The following is a 24,018-nucleotide window of genomic DNA, read 5'->3' as shown; positions in this document are numbered from 1 at the left end:
CCTTGGGATTTCAGCGCCAGCCGGCCCACCCTATAGATTTTGGACTTACCAGCCTCTATAATTGTGTGAGTCAATTCCTTAAAATAAAACTCTTTATACCCACACAACACGCATACACACACCCCCTCTTGGTTCTGTTTCTCCGGAGAACCATGATTAATACGCAGGGAGACGGACCAAGGCGATCAACAGAGGACTTGCATGAAGCCGAGCTCTCTGGGCATCAGGACCCGGCAGGCATAAAGGAAGCACAGAGCATATGAAAGCTCATTCTGCCAAAGCCATTTCCCTGTGCTCTGAAGTCGGCTTCAGAAACGCAGAGCGCTGGCAGGCGGGGAGATGTATGGGAAGTTCCTCAGAACATGGTTGGGGGAACACAGCGCGAAGCCTAGCCAGAAACTCAGTAATTGGGGGGCCAGTGGGTGGGCTGTAACAGCTGATTGAGAGCGCATGCCATAGCCTGTCTGGACACAGAGGGGATGCGAAGAGTGGGGGGCAGAGGGAGGGAGCCTCCAGAGGACTTGGAAAAACTAAATAGAGGCAGAGACCCACAGAGGTCAGTTCCCAAATCATGGAGAGAACCAAAGCTCCTGGAGAATGTTCCCCAGCCTTTGAGATCCTAGACTCCGAACCCAAGACAACCCTTAATCCCACCTTTTGTGTCCTTCTGGATTTCTCCTTAAAGCACCAACACCCCAGGGAGATGTGACATCCTGGAATCCAGTTCAAACAGCCCTTAGTAGGGGCATATCTATCTGGTAACTTTCTCAAATGTCCCTGGCAGCTGGGGGTGAAAAAAAATGGCCCAACTTCAGACTACCACCTTAACATCCATTGAGGTCATAGGTCTGAGCAAGGTCCACAGCCTGGGGTGCAGGGAAAGCTGGGGTGAGAGCTGCCAGATGTGCCTGGAGGTATCCAGGCTCCTTGGATCAGCATTTCCTAAACCTCCTCCTCCACCCCACCTGGGCCAATGGGGCTGCAGTTCTGGAAGTCACCCCTACCTCCCCCTGCCCCAATCCCATCAACAAGGCTGTCCTGCCAATTCCAGCTCCTAGAGGGACACCAAGTCCTTCTTCTCATACCTCCACTGCTTCTACTTGATCCACACAGTCACTTCTCACCTGGACTAACGATCTCTCTGGTTCACCTCCTGCTCCCCAACCATCCATTTTGCACTCAGTAGCCCACATCAGCTTTTTCAAATACAGATCTGGTCATGTCCCTTGCCTCCTCAAAACCTTTCCATGGCTCTCCACTGCCTGCAGGAGAAAGCCCAGGCTGCTAAGCAGTGTCAATTAGGCCCTCTGTGATCTGACAGTTACCCACTTGCTAGATCCCACCTCCTACCACTGTCCCCCCCCACCCCCAGGACAAACTCGCCTCCAGCCATCTCAGTTCCGTGGGGCTCCTTCCCTGAGAGCTGTTCTTCTATACCTCGCTGGGTATGTGCATGCGGTTCCAGCATCCTGAACTGTGCCCTCTTCCCCATCCCCTCGCACTTCTGGGGAACTCACCCTTTAAGATACAAGCCAGGCATTATCCCCTCTGGCAAGTCTTCCCGGCTCCCCCCAGCCCCAACCCTTCAGCAGCAGCTACACTCCTCCACGCTGTGTTTTAATTACGTGTTGACTCGTCCGTCTCTGCTAGACTGTGAGCATGTGAGCTCTTTATGTAAGAATGAGGACTGTATCTTTCTCATTGCCGGTGACTCGCTCTGGGCCTGCTACATAATTAGAGCTCGATGAGTATCTCTGGAAGGAAAGCTGGTGTGCAAGCAGCCATAATGCCGGGTGGAAGGTGGCAAGGAATGAGATTATAATGAGAGGTACGAGGGAGGGAGAGGGAGTTGGTTTTAAGTCTCTCTAGAAGTGGTGGCATTGGAGAGGGGGCCTAAGGCATGGGGAGGGTGTCCACAGGGCAGAGATGGGGAGGACAAGAGGCAGCCTGGGGTTTCTGCCAAGCGTCTGTGTAAACACACTGCAGACACTGCACTGAAGGCTCTGAAGCAGGGCCTGAAACCCAACCTCAGCATCCAGTCCACTGACCCTGACCTTGCTCTTCCAGTTTCGACAGGAGGGGATCCAGATCCCAGGGGCTGACTGCCTTTCCTTTAGGCCCCTGGAAAAAGAAATAAGTTTGGACGTTCATACACTGTGGCCAGACTTTCCACTGTGGTGATGTACCTTTATTTGTTGTGCGGCATGATCCCACTCAAAACAGCCGCATTTCTATTCCCTCTTTTTTCCCTCTGTGAGCCCGAGGCCTACGAGTACCAGGAAGGGAACCAGAGCCTGAGGCGGGGGTCAGTTGGGGCTCAGGAAGACCCAGCGGGTGAGCCTTTCCTGCTGCTTCCTGAGACCCTCTGTTCTCTGGGATTATGTGAAAACCGGTGAGAAGACAAGTTTCTGTAGTAAGAAGCGTATTTGGACGTGTTGACAAGGTCTCTATAGTAACCAGGAGCTTGAATGAGTGTTGCCAGAAACCCACAAACAAGAAGGCGTATTTTCTCCCAAATTGGTCAGTCGTATTCAGGAAGCTGGCCTGTGGGCTAGGGGTTTCACATGCACACGGGCAATGAGAAGCTAGCAATTGGGGCCATTCGTTGACTGGGAATTGGGAGCTTAGCTGTGCACGGAGGCTTGCCTGGTGCCCATGAACACGGGATCAAGAGATTTGCCTTGCTGGCAATTCAGTTGTGCTTTTGATTAAGGAACAAAAAATAAAAAAAACAAAGCCAACAACAAAACGGAGAAGAAAAATAATTCAAGGTGAATCAGTCATGTTGTGTGGACTTCCGGTATCTGGGAAACTATAGTACACAGTTTCTGGAATCCTCGCTTTGGGACAAAAGGGCATAGGTGAGGAAGGTAGGGGCCAGGGCTGGGGGTGGGGGTGTTGGGAGGGGGGCAGGAGATGGACATTTTTGGAGCACTAGGGTTTTGTCTAAATTGAGAGGCCAGAGGGCAGAGTGGTTAAGTGCTGGATGCCAAAGCCAGTCTACCAGGTTCAAAACCTGGTACTGTCCTCTCGGATTTTGTGTCCCTGGGCTCTGCATCATCATTCTGAGCCTCTGTTTCCTCAGCAAATATACAAGTGGTACAAAGATTAATGAGCAAATACATATAAAGAGTTTAGAACTCAACCTGGCACATTGTACATGTTGGTTAACATTGGCCATTATTATTATTAATTCTACCATAACCTACGAGGTACACACTTATATTAGTCTTGATTCTCTGATAAGGAAACAGGTGCAGGAAAAGCAATTTGCTGCTCAAGTCACATAGCTGGTAGGAAGCAGGGATCAACTCCAAGTTGGACTATTGCCTTATACCTTGATGCCCAGGGTAGGAACCAGCTCTGCCTCTGATTCTGGTCAACAGCAGGACTGGTCCCAGCTCCTGAGATCTCAGTCCTAATTGTGAAGCACCCCCCCCCCCACCAACACATGACCCCTACAGTATGGGGCTCGTGGAGCAGAGTGGGCCTCCCTGGGCAAAACCTTCACTCTATTCTCCTCCCAGATGTAGGAATCACGCCAGGTTGGATCAAGGCCATATCCTTGAGAAGGTCTGTCCTTCTCATGGCTCCTTCTCACCTGGGATGACAAAGCAGTGGGCTGGGACTCAGCAGGCCTGGGTTCTAGCCCCAGCTCGGCCACGGGCCCAATAGATGACCCTGGGCAAGTCACTATCCCCATCTCTAAATGATGGGAGTCGGAGTCAACCATCCTGAGCTCTCCAAGACTCTAAGTTTACAATTCAGGGGATCAGAATCATCTCACATATTAAGATGAAAAAGTGAGTGTTTCAGCCAGTTGACTGCAATGAGAAGTGATAACCCATCCGTTAAGTGCCCTTTGGAAGCACATCCATTTAGCACACACCATAAATTCAAGGGGAGCGAGGAGAGAAACACTGTTTACTTTGCACACCCCAGGCTTGGTGCTTCTACACACAAGAGCTCATTTAATCCTTACAGCAGCCTGGTGACATAGGGTCTGTTTGTGGTGCCATTTTACAAAGAGGCAACTGAGACTCAAAGTAGTCAGGTTGAACCAGCAGTCATGACCTCTGGACTCAAGTATTTCTGAGTCCCAATCTGCTCTTGTTACAAGGTCCTGAGCAAGCAAAAAATTCCAAGCCAATAAAGAGCTTCCTTTTTTTTCTTCTTTTTTAAAGCATCCTGCTTTTCAGTAGTTGCTTTTACACAGTTTTTTCTCTACCAGCAAAGCAGGAACTGAGACCCGGTTGAAATATTACAGACCCAGGCCCCGGCTGTCCTGGAACAAGAAAGAAGTCTAATCAGGGCCTGGAAAGCTTGCTGAATCTCTAGCACATGGCTGGCCGGTGTCTTCTGAAGTCGGCCAAGCTGGAGCCTGCCTGGGGGCTGAATGATCATTTCCCTGGTGGCACAGAACCCACTCCCCCATATGTTTCCCATCTTCCACGGTTCTCCTGTCCTTTCTGGGTTTCTTGCAGGCAGTTTACCAGACAAAAACCAACTGTGTTCACATGTAACTGGCCTGGTTTTCTGAGGAGCCACAGCCCCTTCCTGCCCCTCCTTAGGAAGCAGAGCACCCACTGTCTCACAGATGGAGTTGGGGGCTTTGGAGTCGGACGTGCCTGGGTCCACAACCTGGCTCTCTGTCATTTATTAATCATGTGATCCTGGCAAGTCATCTTACCTCACTGGGCTTCAGCTTTTACATCTGAAAAGTGGAAATGATATTTCCTCTAAGAGGTACACACAGATTAATTAAAGAGTGCTTTAAACCCCAGGTTTTGTGATGCACCAAAGGGGCTGCTGGGAGGGGAGGGAGAGGGTGGAGTGAGAAGGGTCAGGGCCCAGGCACCCCACCCCAACCCCCCCACAGCACCCGCCCTGGTGTTTGGTTTACATGGGTGGGCTCACTTGTGATTCTGGGTGAAAAAAAAGAGGTATGCAGCTGAAAGGAAGTATAAAAATTGCTGCTCTAGTTCTTGTGGAAGTGCTTGGTACCCAGCAGGCACTTAATAAATGTTAGCACTTTCCTCTTTCCTTCTTCTTGCCCCCTATCATTCTCTCCATTGGGTTCTTTATTAGATGGCTCAGCTAAGAACCAAACCCAAATAAATAGAGAGAGGGAAGCAGGGAGAGTATGGAGTATTTTCAAAATATCAAGTGAATCACCCGAGTATGGGGTCCACAGTGGGGGACCAAGCAGTCTGTGATCCTAACATATCAAGTCACACCATGGCACAGACTCAACTGGCAGCTCCATGCCAAGGGCCCCCTGCCTCATGAGCACCAGAGAATGAGCCTCCTGGGAAACCGAGGCACAGATCCCTGCTCCACCTCTGTGCCACTCACAACAGGCTTTCTTCCTCCCCCTCTCCCAAAGGGAAGACCCAAAGGGAAACAGAGCTCTGAAGAGGTGCAAAGGGGCCTGGAGGTGGGGAGGCCCGAGTGGGCTGGCCTGGCTGCTTCTCGCAAATAAGCAGGCCTGGCTGAACTGTGAGGGCCCCAAGGTGGAACAAAACCTGCCATCAGCCCCACCGGGTTTCCACAGATCCTCCCAAAACACAGTGCTGCTCCGGAAAGCAGCTCCACGCTGGAGCCACAGCACCACCTTCAGGCTTGCGCTCACCTTGCATTTTTCCCTACAAAATGCCGCTTTGGGCTGCAGGTATATGCTGGGGGGGGGGGGGGGGGGGGGGCTCAAAGCAAATCCACTAAACCTGGGAGATGTTGTGCTGCTCATGTGCTCCAACAGTTGAGTGGGGGGTGGAGAGGAACGTCGTTAATAACAAGGGCAGGGCCGTGCTCCAGACAGGAAACTGGCAGAGCTAGCAGCCAATCTTCCATCTTGGGGATGGGAAAACAGGGTCAGAGATCTGTCCAGTTACAGAGTGAATTGCCGGCAGGGCTCGTACCTGAACCCAGGCTCTAGAAGCATCTCATGCCTCTCGATCTGGATGGCCTATAGAACCTATCAGTTCTATAATTACTGTGTAAGAGACAACCGCCATGAGCCTGCAACACATATGCTCAAGAGTGGCTCCTTTTCACCCAGAAATGCCAGGATATGGGGCTAAGTTTAGAGGTTACAGGTGCAGGGATGCCTGGGTGGCTCATTGTTGAGCGTCTGCCTTTGACTCAGGGCATGATCCTGGAGTCCAGGATCACGGAGCCTGCTTCTCCCTCTGCCTATGTCTCTGCCCCCCTCTCTCTCTGTCTCTCATGAATAAATACATAAAATCTTTAAAAAGTATATTTAGAGGTTATAACTGCAGGTCAGCATCACAACGTGGGCTCCATGGGGCCTGAGGCGAGGCTTCTCACATAGATGGGAAGGGATTTCACCACAGGACTCACCTATCTTCCTATACACCCTCACACCCTCTCCATCAAGCAAACTCCTATTTCCCCTTCATGACCCATCCACAAATTGCTGTCTTGTGAGGGCTTCTTTGATCTTCTCTCCCTTCTAATGGAGTCCATCATTTGTACCTTGTGCCATCACTGTACTTACTTGAGACATCAATCACTGGATGGATCTCCTATACCATGATGACTTGTATGTCTACTTGTCTAGATTGGGAATTCTAGCCAGGAAAACCAGGCCTTATTCTCCCCCTGTGTCTCCAAAGACCAGCCACAGCAGGCACAGAACAGTAGGCATGTAGAAAATGAGGGCTGATGGATGGATTGATGGATGGATGGATGGATGGATGGATGGATGGATGGATGAGTAAGTGGATGGATGATGGATGGATGGATGGATGGATGGATGGATAGACAAATGGATGAATGGATGGATGAATGGGTAAGTGGATGGATGATGGATGGAGAGATGATGGGTGGGTGGATGATGGGTGGATGGATGGCAAATGAGGTAACTCTGGGGGATGGGGTATTACTCTTTATATCATTGAACAGGGATGGCATCTGTTCTAAGGAGACATACATCTAAAAGCACCTGTTCTCAAGCCAAAGTCAAAAATCATAAATGCAGATGTGCTTATGAGAAGAAGCATGCTGGCATCATCCATCAGCCCCCTCCTTCTGACTACCTCTTCCTCCTGATTTCCCAGGGAACATATTGGAAATCAGATAGTGGTTTTCAAGATGTAGTTCCTTTGATATCTGTGCCAGAATCCTCTGGGGAGTTTGTTAAAGTGCAGCCTCCTGGGCTCTGCCTCAGAGATTCTGGCTCAGTGAGGTTGGGTCTGGGAATCTGAATTTTTTATTTAGCCTCACACAAGTGACTCTGATGCATGGGTCACTTCAGTAAGCACTCACTAAAGAGGATGGCATCCAGGAACATGCCAGGAATTGTCTTTGTTGACTGGCTGGCTAGAGAGGCTGAAAAACTGACCCAAAGTCCCACAGATACTACGTGGCAAAAGTACCTGTAGAGTCCTCAAACACCCAGAACCCCAGAGGGAGAGGAGGGCATCTAATTCCCTCCGTCCCTCAACCCCCAGCTCCAGCCCAAGGAGGCTGGTACATTCCCCAAACAAACAGCCTGCCCTCACCCCACAAGCTCCAGGGAGCAGCGCCTGCCTGGTGTTCCCTGCTCCCTTGCAAAGCCCAGAGTGGCAGGGCTTGCTCTGTGTTTACCGAGGCAGAGAAGCCAGCAGCTGTTTCCAGTGTCTGTTTCTACCTAAATACAGCTCTGGCTCCCAAACACGGGCTCTGCCAGCGAACGTTACCAGACCTGGAAGACTAGTGCCAGTTGTGTTCAGGCTGGAAAGGGCTCAAGGACGATGACAACACCAGGGGGTTGTTTTGGACCGGGGAATGGCCAGCATCCTGGCAACCACAAGTGGGCAAGCAGCCCTCCCAGGCCAGCTGGTGAGGTCCGGGGAAGAGGAGAAGGGGTCCACACCTCTGCTTGTCCCTGTGCTCCGGCCACAGTAGACTTTTCGTCAAGCTCCTACGGTGCGCCAGGCCCTGTATTTGGTGCCTCACTCTTTTGGTTTTTCCTTACAATTACCCCAGGAAACAAGTCATGGTGTTCTGCCCATGTCATTTAAAAGAATACTAAGATCCAGGATCCCTGGGCAGCCTGGGTGGCTCAGCACTACCTTCAGCCCAGGGCGTGATCCTGGAGACTGGGGATCGAGTCCCACTTGGGTTCCCTGCATGGAGCCTGCTTCTCCCTCTGTCTGTGTCTCTGTCGGTCTGTCTGTCTGTCTGTCTCTCTCTATCATGAATAAATAATCTTTTTAAAAAATAAAAATAAAAAAATAAAAGAATACTAAGATCCAGAAAGGTAGTGAGTTCCCCAAATCCTGAGTTGGTCAGACTGGGGGTAGAGGCAGAACTTGAATCCAGGTTTCTCTGTCTGTTGAAGGTCCCTTCGCTGCCAGCTATGCTGCTCCCCATGACGCCGCAGGCTATCTGGCCCGCCCCCAACCCCCATGCTGCTCCCTCCGTCTAGAATGCCTTGCCTCTGGGTGCCATCTTGTGGTACTTCAGACCCAGGTCGCTGACCGCCACACCTCTGCCCCAGTGTCCAGCTCAGCTGTTTTCCCTCAACAAGCTTTCAGGCCATCCCTCTGGTGAATTACACAAGTCCCAGGCCCACATGTAGAATGAGTACTAAACACACCTCCCGCCCCCCCACCCCCAACCCCCCACCCCGCCATCACTGAGGGTGGCATGCTCTTTGGGTCTGATGCAAGAGCACCAAATCTTAAATTAGAAGAGTTAGGTTTAAGACTTGGTTTTGAAACTCCTCAGGGCTGCAGGCTGTTCCATCTGTAGAGTGGGGGTGGGGTGGGGGGGTAGAGGATAGAATAGATGATGTCTACACCCCATGGCTCTGTCAAGCATTTCTTGTGCATTGAATGGGGCAGCCTATGTCAGACCTTTGAGTCTTTATGAAGGATTGAATGCACTGAGCCCTCAGAGTAGCTTTGGGGTGGTGCTTGAGGGATACTGAGGCAGGCTCAGCTGGAACAGGGGGTTCTGACCAGGAGTAGGAAGAGACAAGTTTGGGTGGATCAGCTGAAGAAATGCTGGGGAAGGATTACGTTGCTTATCTGACCCACGGAGGGGTGTGGCTGTGTTCCCCAGTGGGGCAGGGCAGGCCAAGTGGGGACTGGGATGGCTCATCTGGCACTGGTGTGGAGCAATGGAGAGAGAACCCAGCCCTGAGACAGCGTGCAGGAGCCCCTCTTTGGAGGAAAGCCTGCTTGTCTGGGCCAGCATGAGTGGCAGCGGGACTGAGAAGGGAGAAATTCTAGGAACATCTGAGAAGAATCTCTGGGACTCAGTGATGCCAGCATGTGGCAGAGAGGAAAAAAGGAAGCAAAGTGGGGCTGGAGGCTTGACTCTGGGGTGGTGAGGTCTGGAGTGGGAGGGACCATAGGAGAGAAGCAGGACGAGCGTGAGCCTGGCTCTGAGAGGCGAGGGATGTAGGGAGGGGCAGAGAAAAGAAGACCCGCTTCCAGTCTCCACGTGTGCTGCCTACCTGGAGCAGGTCGCTGTTCTACTCTGAGGCTGTTTGTCACCGGTGAAGCAGAGGGAAGAACACTGCCTACGGGACACTCAGCCTCAGACGTCGTAAGGCTTTCACACACTCCCATGTGTATGTACCTGTGCATGGTAAAGCCTCATAAATGCTGACTTTAAAATGGCTACGAGTCTGCAATCGGTTTTTACTCCCCAATGCAATAATAATAGCTATCATTTATTGATCACCTGCCATGTGCCAGGCACCATGGTAAGTAATTTGTTTGCACTCGTGATCTAATTTCTCCATTGCAAGAATTCTTCAAGAGTCCCTACCCCTAGCCCCTGCATTTTGTGGATGGTCACACTGAAGGTCAGTGAAATGAGACCACTTTCCCAAGATCTCACAGCTGGCAAGGGGCAGTCACCTCCGACAAGCACCTAATGGGGTACTGAGCGCTGGCTGGACCACAAAGGAGTGTAAAACCTGGCTTGGGCCTCCAAGGCCCCTCCTGGCAGCTACCAGCCCACAGAGGAATAGGTCTCTGTGAGCTGTTTCTTTGGGAATTCTATTCTCTCTGCTGCAAATGTTGATAGACGGGGACAAATGTCTCCTGGCTCAGCTCTCTAAGCACTGGGCACTGGGACCATGGTTCACAATCAGCCACTGCTCCCGCCCACCTGCCTTTCATCCAACCTCGCTGGGTGCTATTATTCAGCTCTGAGCCACCACCAGGAGCTGCAAAGCAGTTAATTACAGAAGTATAATCCCCTTCTTCACAAGAAGCTGATCTTCCAGGGTTGCGAGAAGATAAGATTTATGCCTCTTTCAATTCCTTTATTTTGTCATCAACATAGATTCATATTTCAGTTTCCCGCATCGGAAACAAAAAGGAAACCCGCTCAGCCCACTGCTGCCTGAGAGAGATAAATTAGACTACACAAAGAACCAGTCCTATAAACTCAATCTCCTTCCCTTCCTTTCATGTTTGTGATTATAAACAGAGTCAAGGGCAGCTGAAATATATCCCTCTGCCTGCCTGCCTGCCTTGTCCTGCTCAAAGAGAGAGACAACACAGTGATCACCATCCGTGTGGCACCAGGGAAAGAGGAAAACAGGCCCCCCACAATCCGACGCCAGCCTGCTGAGCAGATCAGATAGAAAGACCTTTGTCTCCTGCCATTCTCTGGTCACAAAAAATTGTTTCAAAAGGCCACAGAGAGAAGCTGGAGGCCGTGCCACTGTGAATGCTTTCATTTTTTTGATGGCAATGAGTGCGATGATATTTGCTCCAGAGAAAGGGGCTCTCGATTTGGCGGGCCCTGTGTGGCGGGACTGTGCCAGGGCCCCTGGCCAGCTTCAGAAGTGTATGGACATAGGTCGCCGGCAGATCAGACCACGGAATGAGGCCAGTTTTAGCAGCCCGGAGGAGCAGATTCCAAGCTCTTTGTGGAGAGAAAAGCCCCACTTACTGGGGAGAGCCGTCCCCAGTGAAACGACATTATCCTTCTACCGAGGAACTGGGGTGGGTTGCTTTGATTATTTTTGCTGCTGTTGAGCGGCTTTTGTTGCTTTTTGCGGCCTTCACTGGAGCTATTAACTGTCAAGCGTTCCACTGCTTGGGGGAGAAACAAGGGAGCCCCAGGAAATGAACTGGTCTGCCAGAGGAAACAGAGCAAGTCTCTGGCAGAACTGGGAATGACAAAAGTTCCCACTAGAACAGTTGATGGGCCCTCCCCTTGAGTGCCGGGCACTGTGCTAGGCGCCACCTGGTGTCATCATAGCAGGTAAGAAGTAAGTGCTATTGCTTGACAGAGATGGAAACTGAGGCTTAGATTCAAGATTAGTGGCCGATTCCAGAGCCCCCACTGAACAGCCATCCAATGCCACCTCTCCCGGGTGGGCGGGGGAGAGGGGTCTCCTCTCAGACAGCCTGACTCTCCTCTGAGGCGATTTTGCGACTTCTGGTGGGGCAAGGGAAAATCTAATTTTTGAAAAACAATGAAGAAAGGGAGGAAGGGAAGAGAAGAAACTGAATGCAAGAGCCAAGTGGGCCCCTGTAATAAAATGTCATCCCACAAGATGTAAGACAACAGCCTTTAATAGACTCTGAGATTCAATTATCCCTTTATATATCCAGCAGACCTGTCACCGTCTAAATCACCCTTTCACTGTAAACACACCCTAATTCACAAATAGGATATAAAATAAATCATGTTTGAGAGCCATGTAGCTTCTGAGCCATCACTCTTAAAAGACACACCTCAGTGCTCTCTCCCCAGGGAGAAGGACAATCAAAGCCTCGGGCACCATCTCCAGCTCCAGGCTCAGAGCAGGCCTCACAGATGGCCAAGAAGTGCCCTCTGTTTCGAAGGCTCAATCCGTCTTTTCCATTCTGGGGCTTTTAAAGGATGTTCTTTTCTCCCCTCTTGATCACCCTCTCTTAAGCCCTCAGAGGAAGGGTAGCAACTCCTGACTCTGTCTGGATCATTCTAATTATTTTTTTCTAGAAGCTTTTCCTGATGCCAGGGGAGGGACATAACAACTAAGCCCTCCTCTTCTAGAAAGTTGGGCCCTCCTGTGGAGCATGCACCAGCCTTGCCGAGAGAGAGACCCGAGCCCTGGACAGGGCTAGCTCCAGAAACTAGCTCCTCGGCCTCTTTCCTCATTCCAATCTTGTCTCCAGGCCTCTTGTTTATTAGCTTTTCTCCTTTTTTAGGTTAAAAAAGTAACACATGCTCCTTGTAGCATGGTACTCGATAGAACTGTATAAAGCAAAGTTTTCCTCATTGCCCTTGAACTCAATTCCACACTTCTGAGTGAGCCAGGGTTACTGGCAGTCTGATGTGTGTCCTTACACATATTTCTTTTGGTTCCTGTAGATATTAAAGACTCCCTTGAACCCAATTTTTGCCTTTTTTACAATATGAGATCAAATCATACAACTTGCTACTTGGAATTAACAAAATAGCACGGGCAACTTTTCATGTCAATACAGAGATGTCAGACTCATTCTTTTTAATAATGTTGCCTGAGATTATGTAGTATGAGTGTACTATAACTTTCCAAACCATTCTACAACCTTGACTCTCCTGGATATTGTATCTCCTGGGTATTACGATACTGTGTTATGTGTGACAGCTCACCTCTATGAATCTCATGGTTTCCCTCCATTTGTAAACTGTCTAAATTTGGCTAGGCCCTTCTGAGGCCGGCCCAGTCTTAGAAAGAGAACTCCTTATCCATATAATGTTCCCAAGAGCAGTGCCTATGAAGGTTCAGTTCTGGGCTTTCAGGCAGGACTCTGACTTGTAAATGCAGGTTTCACTGCCATGAAATCTGGTCTTCCTTTTGGCAGCAAGAAAACAGAAAGCATAACTAAACCCTTAAGGCGTCATAAATAGGCATGCAAAAATACTACACATAATTCTAGGCATAAACCCAGTACCTGCCAGAACGACTTAATCCTCAAGAACACAAAAAGATGTTGTTTACCAAAGAAGGATTTTTATAATGCCATTGCTGCATTTTATTAGGGAGGGAAGAGGCCCAAAGTGGAGATGGGCTACAGAAGATTTCTGTGCTCATTTAAACTGAATGCTAAAACACTCTGGGCCTGAAACATTTCAAAACTGGAAGTAAATTCTTCGAGGCAATCAGCTTTTCTAGAGCTCTTCTATGGATGTCACATCCGAACAGTTTTAGAATCAAAATGAAATCTCACAAAGTATGTTAAGAGTTTGTATCTTTTAGAACTAGATATTCCATTTCTGGGACTCTATCCTAAAGAAATATTTAGCAATGCCAGTAAAGATACAGGTAAAAGAGGTTTATCCTGGCATTACTTATAATTTTGGAAAACAGGAAATAAGCTAAGTGGTCTACAAGACGGAAATGTACTAGCACACAACTACAAAAAAAATATTTACAAAGTGTTGGATATTAAGAATACTAACAATATTAAGAATATTTACTTACAATGTTAAGTAAAAACAGATTTAAAATTGTTAAAATTATGTGAAAATATACACAGAAAATACTGGAAATAAATACACCAGCATATTAACAGTGTTCTCTCCAGGTGGTAGAGCCACATGAGTTTTTTTCTTCTTTTTCTCTTTTACTTCTCGATAGTTTATATATTTGCTACAAATCAGGTTGCATTACTCTTATAATGGAATAAATAAAATGGTTTTAAACCACACACAGAAGATAGAGCTGACTCTCCTGACTATTTTTAGGACCATGGGATGGTATGTATGAGAAGGGACAGGTGTGGATAAGGCTAAGGGTTGTCTGGGTTGGTGGGGAGGGAAGAGTAATGGAGAAAATCCCCTCATTCTCTGGTGTCTTCAAGAGTGTGGGCCATGGAATGCAATACCTTTAGCAGGACAAGTCGCACACAAAGAAAGCTTAATGACATCAAAAAAGATGATACTGTCAATTTGCTCAACATGCAGTGTGCACCTACTGTGTGCCAAGCGCTAGGGGAAATGACCAACTTCACAGTCCAGTTTATTAAAAAACAAGACTACACTTTGTCTCTATCATCATGTATGACTTGTAGCACACTGGTTACCTAGATTTCCCCACTATTGTTCTCAGAAAGGCAAACAAAAAGAAAACTGAACAAGTTGAAATTTGCAATGGATGTCAAGAAAGAACATACTGGAAGTAGCCCAGACCTTCAACTGATTCTAAGAGTATGTATTCTTCATGAGGAGCAGCTCTGGGAAGAGCTGCAGCCAGGCAGTTATCAAACTGAAGTTTGCAATTCTGCTGTCTGTCCTGAAAGTTCTTGACCGATGGCTGCTCTCAGCAGGACCAGCAAGTAGTTATTAATCCACTCATCAACAGGTATTTATTGAATACCTACTATGTGTTAGTGCTATCCTAGAAGTTAGGGGTGATTCAGTGAAACAAAGTCCTTCCACAAAGCGCACTTCATTCTAGTGCAGAGGAATAGGCAACAAATAAAAACAAACTACAATCAGCCAGGTCATAATGATCACTGCTGTGGAGAAAAAGATATAGAACAGACTATGGAAAGAGAGTGACAAAAGGCTCTTTTCTAGATAAAGCATTACAAGAAGTCCTCCCTATAAAGAGGTGACATTTGGGCAAAAACCTGAACAAAATGAGTGACATGAATATCTACAGCAGTGTTCTCTACTGAAAGAGCAAGTGCAAGAGCCCAGAAGCAGGAAGGCAGCAAGAAAACCCATGCGGCTGGAGCACTTGTGAACGAGGAGGAGATTGGGTAGAAACTGAAGTCAGGGATGTAAATAGGAGCCAGATCACACAGGGCCTGTTAGGAGATGGTAAGGACTTGAGAGTTTATTCTAAGGATAAGGGCCCACTGGATGCTTTTGAGATGGGGAGTAACATGATCTGATTGAGGTTTAATAATATTACTCTGGCTACCGTGTGGTAGAGCTAGGATGCTACTGCAGATATCCACTGAAAGATGATGGCAATGATGGTGAGAGGTAGTAAGATTAAAGACATGTTTTGAAAATGGGGTTCGGGACGCCTGAGTGGCTCAGCGGTTGAGCATTGGTCTTTAGCTCAGGGCGTGATTCCGGGGTTCCAGAATCGAGTCACAGGCTCCCTGTGAGGAGTCTGCTTCTCCCTCTGCCTATGTCTCTGCCTCTCTCTCTGTCTCTCATGAATAAATAAATAAAATATTAAAAAAAAAAAGAAGAAAATGGGGTTCATGGGATTTGAAGATAGCTTGAGTGTGAGGCAAGAACAAAAAGAAAAAGTGTCAAGGAAAATTCCAAGGTCTTGAGCATGAGAAATTGAGTGAGTTGGTGGTGCTCTACAGGGATACAGGTGACACCGGGGTCCGAGTGGGTATTTTGTTTTGTTTTGCTTTATTGTAAGGGCACATGAGAGATGCTATCTGTACCAGCCTTGCCTTACCACACTGGTGCACACTGAGTGACTTCTAATGGCCAGCATTTACATCTCTTTGCCTGAGAACTTCCTCCCAAGCTGTAGAAACCACCAGTTTGCCCAGTACACCTCGTGGGAGCAGCCCTCCATCACTGTCACTAAGCAGCTGGAGTATAAATACTCCAGTTCTTGGCCGAGTGGAATGGGGGGACACCAGGTAATTCTGACATGTGCTCTATAGCACTATTTCCCTAGGCTTCACCAGTGGGATTATTAAGCGCTTGTCCCTACAGTAGCAGCCACCTTGATAATACAGGTTTTATTGTTGTTGTTGTTTTTTTCTCCTTTCCAGCTCATTCTCCCTAATTCCCTACCATTGGCTCCTATAACTCCCAAGAATTACTTACACTGGAATCCTTGCCTCAGGATCTGAGGTAGTCCATACTAAGATGGGACAAATAAGAGCATCTTCCAATTCCTTATACCCACTCTTCTTCAGGGCCACTGGTAATCTCACTTTTGGTCATTCTCACTGCCTCTAAACAACAGTACCAGAGTCAAGATAATCAATGAACCTCAGTGATATATAGTAGGGACAAAATGGAGTAATTGTAATAACCCAGATTGTTGGCTGGTCTCCCTGTCCTATCTCCAGGCCTACTAATAATCAGTTTTCCTTTTCTTTTTTAAGCACTGAGTACAGCTTTGCTTTGCTTTTGCATTTTCAAAACCAACAAGGAATAGAAAGAACAATGATCTAGAGCTAGGGAGATGCCAAAAATGGAAGAGGCAGGAGAATGACAGACCTCTTCCATCCCCTCCTTCACTGGACAGTTCAGCAAATGCTCAGTGACATGAAGGCCACAGACTATTAGCAGCAGCATCAAATGCTATTTGTGATGCATTGACTATGGGAGGAACTGAACTCTCTCATCAAAAGCCAGGGAACAGAGAGACTTGACTTGCCATATGCTATATCTCTTAGGGAAGCATGCTTGTTTATACGGTAGCATTTTATATGTCGTGAATGATTCAGAATCATCGCTTTCCAATTTCCTTCTGTTGACATGGATGGACTGTGGGAGGAGGTGTTTAAAAAAAGCAAAAGCTGCACAAAGATCTTTTGGTTTGAGGAGGGAAAAAAAACCCACAATACTTGCTACAAATGAACTGCTGTCAGGTCCATCACACACGACATAACATGATCATCTCTTCTACAAACAAGAAGACAACAGGCACACAGTCCCATCGGTGGTGAGGATGCCACAATCTCTACTCCCTGGAATACCAAAGGATACTGAAGACCAGGTATACACTCAGTCGGATCTGGGATCAAACTCCAGTTCAGCCACTCAGTAGCTGGTGACATTGGCATCTTATTTCCCCCTTTTGAGCCTTGGTTTCCATCATAAGCTAAGTGGACATAACATGTCCACTTCATAGGGTGGCTGAGATGAATAATGGCCAATGAAAAGCAGAGCAAGCATACCATCAACATCAGTTCCCTTCTCCAGTTGATTATTTGTAGCTGAAGGTCACCTGGCAAATCCACCCTGTCTCAATAAAGACCTGAGAAAAACCAACTCAGTGATTTTCAAGGCAGAGCAATTGCCACTCAGAACAAAAGGATGATGCCCCAGAGTGGAGGTTCCTCCCCAGGCCTTCTGGGTCCCTTCCAGAGGGTTCCTGTGCTATATGGTATAAGCTCTTCTCAAACATGGATCTTACATTCTGTATCCTCAGTCCGGATCATGGTGCTTGGCATGTTGTAGGGCAGCAAGCTTGACGCCATGGAAATAGCACACTTCTCAGTTAGACAGTCCTGGGTTCGAGACCCAGTTCTGCCACTTTTCCTTCGACTAAGTTACTTCCTCAAATCTCTGGATCCTTACCTGTGAAGTTGGCAATAATACCTACTTGAAAGTGTTGCCAGATTGAACTGAGATCATAGAGGCAGAGCCTATTACAGTGGCTGGCAAATTACAGACAACTGAAAAATATTAGCCTTTATTATTAAACATTTGTTGAATGAAGTCATGGATGAAAAGGACTCCATTTAATTAACATACACCCCAACCCCATACACAAAGGAAATAGGCTATATCACATTTTCCTTTAGGTGTATCAAGATGGAGCCACCGTTCTTTCTCACAGCGGCAAAGGTTTCTTTAGCTCTGACTTTATGCAGCTTAATCATGGCAAGTTCTGATCTAGTCTTGGGATACACACCGAACAAAATGCACCGCCTTCCCCCACCTCCCATCCCAACATCCACATAGAAGGAAAATCTTGTTATAAATAATGCCAAGGGAGACTCACAATATCCCCCATCCCGAAATATATATATCAATTACAACTGGAGTTCTCCACTTTACAGTGAAAAGCCTGACAGATACCACCATAACCAAGTAGTCAAGATTAACACCTTCAGAAACAAAACATACCAGCATTCCTTAGGGTACCTGATATAGAACCCTGAGGAGGACACATCACTTCTGTGGTTTTCTCGCAAAAACTTCAAAACCTTAGTCTAATTATGAGAAAACATCAGACTATTCCACATCAAAGGACAGTCTACAAAAGAGCTGACTAGACCTCTTCAAAAGTGACAAGATCATGAAGGACAAGGAAATAATGAGGAGCTGTCACAGATTGGAGGAGACTAAGGAGACATGAAATCTATATGCAGTGTGGGACCCTGGATAGATCTCAACAAAGCTTGCATTTCAGTTTTTAGAAAATTCAAAGGCAGCCTCAAAGGAGAAAAGGATTAACAAAAGGTCCAACCAAGGGGTGCACAGAAAAGAGAAGGCTAATCCCAGGAATTTCACTGACCAATTGGGGGTGAGAAAGATTTTTGAAAGGATTGAAGTCTAAGCCCCATTTCCTGCCATCTTTTTAAACCTGAGTACCAACGGTATAGTCACTTTCTCTCCTGCAACCCCATCCCCTCAAATTCAACCTAGAATAAAGAATAGGTCTGAGCCTCCTCAGCACAGTTTCACAGCAGAATTTGCTCCTGCCATTTTCACTGGTTATCAAAATAAATACTAGGTGGCAAAATACAGTAAAGTGCTTTTTAGACAAAATATGGCCTTTAAGTGGAATCACCAAATTGGAATATAGGCCTCAGGTTCAAGGTAAAAAGTAGGCCCTTGCTCCTCAGGGAAGAGGGGTTCCCATAAGCCCAATTTCAGTTAAGTTTGAGTTTTAAAGTTACACAGGAGTCCAAGTAAATCTTTTACTTTATATTTGAAGAAACCAGGCTCAGGCTCACCCATTGGGTGATTTAACAGAGCCACCATAGGATGTCATGCTGTCTTCTCTAAGCTGGTAGTATTGACCATAGCCTTACTGTGCCCACCAAGAATGAGACCAACTTACAAGGATTACCCAGCAGCAGACACGTGGGCCCCACCTAGACTTCTGAATCACACTCTCTTGACACTGAAGCCCAAACGTCTCTACCCAGAAAACGTGTTCTGTAAGACTCAGGTACAGAGCAAACACTGAGATCCACTATTCTTCGGTCAGACTGTGTGTGAATATGTGTGGGCAGGTGCACACTTGTGCAAGCATTAGGATTTTTCTTCTTCTTTTATTTTTAAAGATTTATTTATTTATTTTAGAGAGAGAAAAAGAGAGCACAAGTGGGAGGGGCAGAGAAAGATGGAGACAGAATTTCAAGAAGACTCCATGCTCAGCACAGAGCCCAACACAGGGCTTGATCTCATGACTCAGAGATCACAACTTGAGCTGAAACCAAGAATCAGACTTTGTTTACTGACTGAGCCACTCAGGCACCCCAGGGGTTAGGATTTCTAGGATATATCCATAGAATTGCTCAATATAATTTCCATTTACCTTCATTGTCCCCTTGCCTCTCTCCATTCTGGGTCCTTGCCCATGTCTTGTGATTTAAGGTCCATTCTATGGGCTATTTGGTCCCCTGACCTTTCCCAGCCCTCCTTCAGTGTACCTGGGATGAGACAGTAGTTATCTTGGTGCCAAGAGAATCCATTCATGTATTTGTTCACTCATGCACTGGAGACTCATAGGGCTCTGGGGACAAAGTTACACACAGGACAAGAGGTTTCCTTTCAAAGAGTTCACATAGGAGTAGGGGGAGACAGTCAATGAACCAGGACACCAGAAAACAGCAATAATGAGGAATATTGTGGGCAGGTGCACAATTTTTCTCTTTATTTTAAATTTTATTTTCATACTTCCAGGGGCAAGAATATTGATCATCTGAGCTGAAATAGTTTTCCAGAGATGAGCAAATTAGGATAGTGTGAAGAGGAGTAATAGGAGACCACTGTTGGTTGGGTGGTAAAGGAAAGTCCTATTTAAGGAGGTCACCTTTAAACTGGGATCTACACAAGAGAGATCCATCCCAGCAAACATCTGGGGGAAGATGGTTCCAGGCAAGGGGGATAACTAGTGCAAGGGCCTGTAGGCAAGTTTAAACTTGGCAGATGAAGAAAGAGACAGTGGCGCTGGGTCACAGTGAGTGGAGGGGTAGGGAGTGGTCCCAGATGAATCCAGATCATGCAGGGTCTCACGGGGCATGGTAACTAGTGTGGAAAGATGCTGGGTGGTTCCAGATAGAGAAGTGATAGACTCTAACTTATGGTTTAAGCCAGTGTTTTGGCTGTTGTGTGGAGAACAGACTGGGTGGGGTGAAGCAGAGGTGGGTAGAAATGGGTCACGAGATTGGAAACAGGGAGACCAGATTCAGAGGGTGTTGTCGTTAACCAGGTAAAGGATGATGGTGTTTGGGTTAGGGTGGTAGCGAAGAGAATGGTGGGTAGATTTTGGATATGTTTCAGAAGAAAAGCTGATAGAAATTGTTGATGGACAAGCTGGGGGGCATGAGAGAAACAGGGACTCAAGACTGCTCCTAGGTTTTCATCTTGAACACACTGATACATGGTAGTATCACTGGTCAAGATAAGAACCCTGGGAGAGGAAGGGGTTGGGGCTGGGGAATGGAGAGCTTTATTTCAGACATAATAAGTCTGAGATATTTATTAATGAACTAACTGATGCCCTTATGTCATACTTTATATGTATCACCAGATGAAGAAATATGAGATCCCACACATTGCCTTCCTTTCCAGTTCCTTGTTAAGCAGGAATAAAGAGAAAGATAACTGAATAAAATACTCAAATACTCGTCTCTTGTGAAACACTCTTATGTTCCAAAGTCTAGTAGTAGAGCCACATCCTTGCTGGGTAGGTATATGTAGCCAATCAATCACTGTGTCACACCAAACAACTGTTCAGGGGGCAAACTAATTAAAAATTTAATCCCATGATTTTCATCTTAATCTCTTTTTCCCATTAGCTCTGATCAATGCCCACAAATACAATTTAACAGAACAGTCATTTAGATAAATGACTGAAGGGGGTATTTAATTAGTCTGTTTGTTATGAACCAATTGATAACTGAAATCATATGCTAATTACCAAAAACCACACACTAATTTTAAAAGCATTTTTATTAGCATAAAAGCTATGTTCCTGTTATCAGATGACATGTCCTTTCTATGTCACACACAGCAATTGTGCAAACCTGTTTCTCTTGACTTTGAGAAGTCAAGTTGCAGCGTGCTGTGCAGGTAAACAGTGCACTTGAGAAACGTTTGCTCATCTTTACCTCACACTCTAACACAAGCAATAGTGAAAGTTGTACCAGTAAGAAGATTCCGTGAACTTCTCAGCTACCTGGGAGCCTCTGCTGCACCTGCAAGAAACAAAAACACTGATCAGGCCAGAAACGTAAACGACTAAGCAAAACTGAACGTGGAGATGTGAGGACTGGGTTGATGAAGGGCGAGCTCTGCAGCCTGTTCCAATGCCAAGGTGATTGCTGAAGAAGATCTTGACTGTGTTCACTCAGTGTGCAAGCCAGGGGATACTCATTTGTTGACTATCTCTCTTCTGATCTATGGAAAAAATTCTGCTTTCAATCTCACAGCACATCCTAGGATGCAAAAATCCTTAAGTTTCTTCACATAAAAGAGATCTTCATTTAAAAAATAAAAGTCGTAGGGCAGCCCAGGTGGCTCAGTGGTTTAGCACCGCCTTGGGCTGGGGCTTGATCCTGGAGTCCCAGGATCGAGTCCCACGTGGGGCTCCCTGCATGGAGCCTGCTTCTCCCTCTGCCTGTGTCTCTGCCTCTCTTCTCTCTGTGTGTCTCTCATGAACAAATAAAATCTTTAAAAAATAAAAATAAAAGTCGTAGCACCTGAGTGGCTCAGTCAGTTAAGTGACTCTTAATTTTGCTCAGGTCATGCTCTTGGGGTCCTGAGACCGAGCCCCACATTGAGAGCTCTGTGCTGAGTGCGGAGCCTGCTGGAGATTCTCTCTCTCCCTCTGCCCTTCCCCCCTGCTTGCTTGCTCGCTCTCCTTCTCGCTCTCAAAAAAATAAAAAATAATAATAAAAATAAATGGCTCTGGTCTCCTGTAACCTTTTCAGACCTTTAACAGTGCCTCCTGCACTTGGGTTTTCATTGTCGGTTCGATAAAGGGTGAGAAGTGTGAAGGATGGTGCCTGCCGCTGATGAAAACAAACAAGTTTCCTTCTCCTGCTGGGCATGACCTGAGACACAGCAGGAAAGGATACCAGACGGCAGGTGTCGGTGGTGGCTGGGCCCACTTAATACAGAAGAAACCTTAAAGGAGAAGAAAATGGTTTTCAGGCTGCTAAGGCCGTCCGCACACACATTTTACGGCGATGAAGTCCTGCTAAGCATCGATGCTAAGCTGCTAAGCATCGTCTCTGCCCACGGACTGCATCTGCCACTTCCAATAATAACCGGTTTGGGGGAGGGTTTGCAACATAAACTTTCTCGACCCGCCTCCCAGCCACGTCCCCCTACTCAGTCCCTCCGCCCCCCCCCCCCCAGATCCCAGACCCCCCTACACACTCCAGAGAGCCCTCCCTTCGGGCCCCCTCTCACCAACAAGCCGCAGGCGGCCGAGCCTCGAAGCTACGCGGTCAGACTGCACCTCAGCACGGGCAAGAATCTGGAAGGGAAAAAGAGCAGAGAGGCTCCCTGCATCCTTAGCGTCCAACGAACTCCAGGGCAACCGGAGAGGAAGTGACGCGATCGGCACAGGAAACGGAAGCGGGACGCGGGTCGGGATCGCCGCCATGTTGTGTGTGGCGAACGAGGGCCGAGGTTTGCACCCCGGGCTCGGAGCTCCAGCTGTCCCCCGCGAAGATGGTGAATCCTCTCTCACTGTCCTTCTGCCCTTCTGTCGAGGATTTACTGAGCTCGCTGGTGCCCGGCACCGTGGGTGCGCCAGGAATCCGTGAACAGGAGCGACCCGGCGCTTTCCCTCCTGAGTTGGGTTCAAACCCAGCGGCGGACGCGGGAGCACGAAGCCCTTAATACGTGGGCGCCGCTGGTCTCGGGCGTCCCAGGAGGCTCGTTGGACTTAGGCTGCTCGGGTTAGGGCCTCGGCGTGCGCGGCCAGGCGGGCAGGTAGTTGGGAGGTAGGCGTGGTGATGGCGCGGGCTGCCGGCTGGGTGAATGGTCCTTGGTCCTTGGCGCGGAGGAAGAGAAGTGCAGTGGGCAAGGAGCGTGGGTCTAGGGCCCGCGGGCCACGGCGTGTGCCCGTTTGCACTTGCACGTGAAAGCCTGAGCCGAACGTCTGTGCCCTGGGTCTCGCGGACGGGGATGAGAGCGGAGCAGGAGCTCGGGAGGCTGCCTGGTGGAGAGAGTGTGACCTGCGAAGGAGGCCCAGGAGGGCCCCCGGGAGCGCCTCCCTCCTCGGGGCGCTGGAGAGGAGCGGGGAGCCTTGGGAGGAAGCCCGGGAGAGGGTGGCATCGCAGACGGCGAGGGAGGAGCCCGTCGGGCTGGAGGCTGGATCCGTCTTCTTGAGAAATTAGGTGAAGGCCGAGGAATGGCAGGCCTACACCGGCGCTGCCATCAGCTAGAGCCGCTCCGTTGGTGGTAGGAGGAGGCCAGCCTGGAGGGAGTTGACCAGGGGCGGCAGATGGCGAGAAAATGGACACAAATGAGCATGCACAAGTCTTCCAGGATCACCTGTGAGGAAACGAGAAGGACACTGGAAGGAAGATATCATTATTTTTAAGATTGGGGAAATATAAATTTGTTTAGATACTAATGAGAAGGAGCCAGGGATTTTTTTTTTTTTAAGATTTTATTTTTTTCATGAGAGAGACAGAGAGAGAGAGAGAGAGGCAGAGACACAGGCAGAGGGAGAAGCAGGCTCCATGCAGGGAGCCCGACGTGGGACTTGATCCCTGGTCTCCAGGATCAGGCCCTGGGCTGAAGGCAGCACTGATCCACTCAGCCACCCAGGCTGCCCAGGAGCCAGGGATTTTTAATGTTGATCAGCCCATGACCAAATGGATCCATGCCCAAGAATAGTTTATGAAGAGGAAGAAGACAGGATGGGAGGAGAGGGGCCTGCCGAGGACAGCTGGAAGGACTCCCCTCAGGTAGTAACCCTGAGACAGGAAGATGGAAGGGGGGCAGGCCCAGGTAGAGTCATAGGATCTGTGATGTTGAGCATGTTGTGCACTTCACAAATGCAGGGGGCACTACTGCCTGCAGCAATAGTAACCGTGACTGTTTGGGGGCAGATGATAGTAAAGAGCTTTGAGGAAAGGGTGCTCCTTCCTAATTCACACA

General features: G+C 48.1%; 1 long non-coding RNA gene across 2 annotated transcripts in view; it reads right to left on the bottom strand.

Moving 5' to 3' along the window:
• LOC112924109 (uncharacterized) overlaps nt 1–23,326 on the bottom strand; it is a 55,186-nt gene extending 31,860 nt beyond the window's left edge. Inside the window, exons 1-2 of one of the 2 annotated variants that reach the window (XR_012001707.1) lie at nt 22,315–23,326; nt 21,045–21,095 (exon numbers count right to left, since the gene is read on the bottom strand). This is a non-coding gene — a long non-coding RNA (uncharacterized lncRNA). The remainder of the gene's footprint in view (nt 1–21,044; nt 21,096–22,314) is intronic. The other variant, XR_012001708.1, reaches the window with a different exon arrangement.
• Between the last annotated feature and the right edge of the window lie 692 nt (nt 23,327–24,018).

The sequence above is a fragment of the Vulpes vulpes genome, chromosome 5 (assembly GCF_048418805.1).
Source record: "Vulpes vulpes isolate BD-2025 chromosome 5, VulVul3, whole genome shotgun sequence".
Taxonomy (NCBI): Eukaryota; Metazoa; Chordata; class Mammalia; order Carnivora; family Canidae; genus Vulpes; species Vulpes vulpes.
Note: the sequence above shows the minus strand (reverse complement) of the source record. Positions and strands in the feature narration are given on the sequence as shown.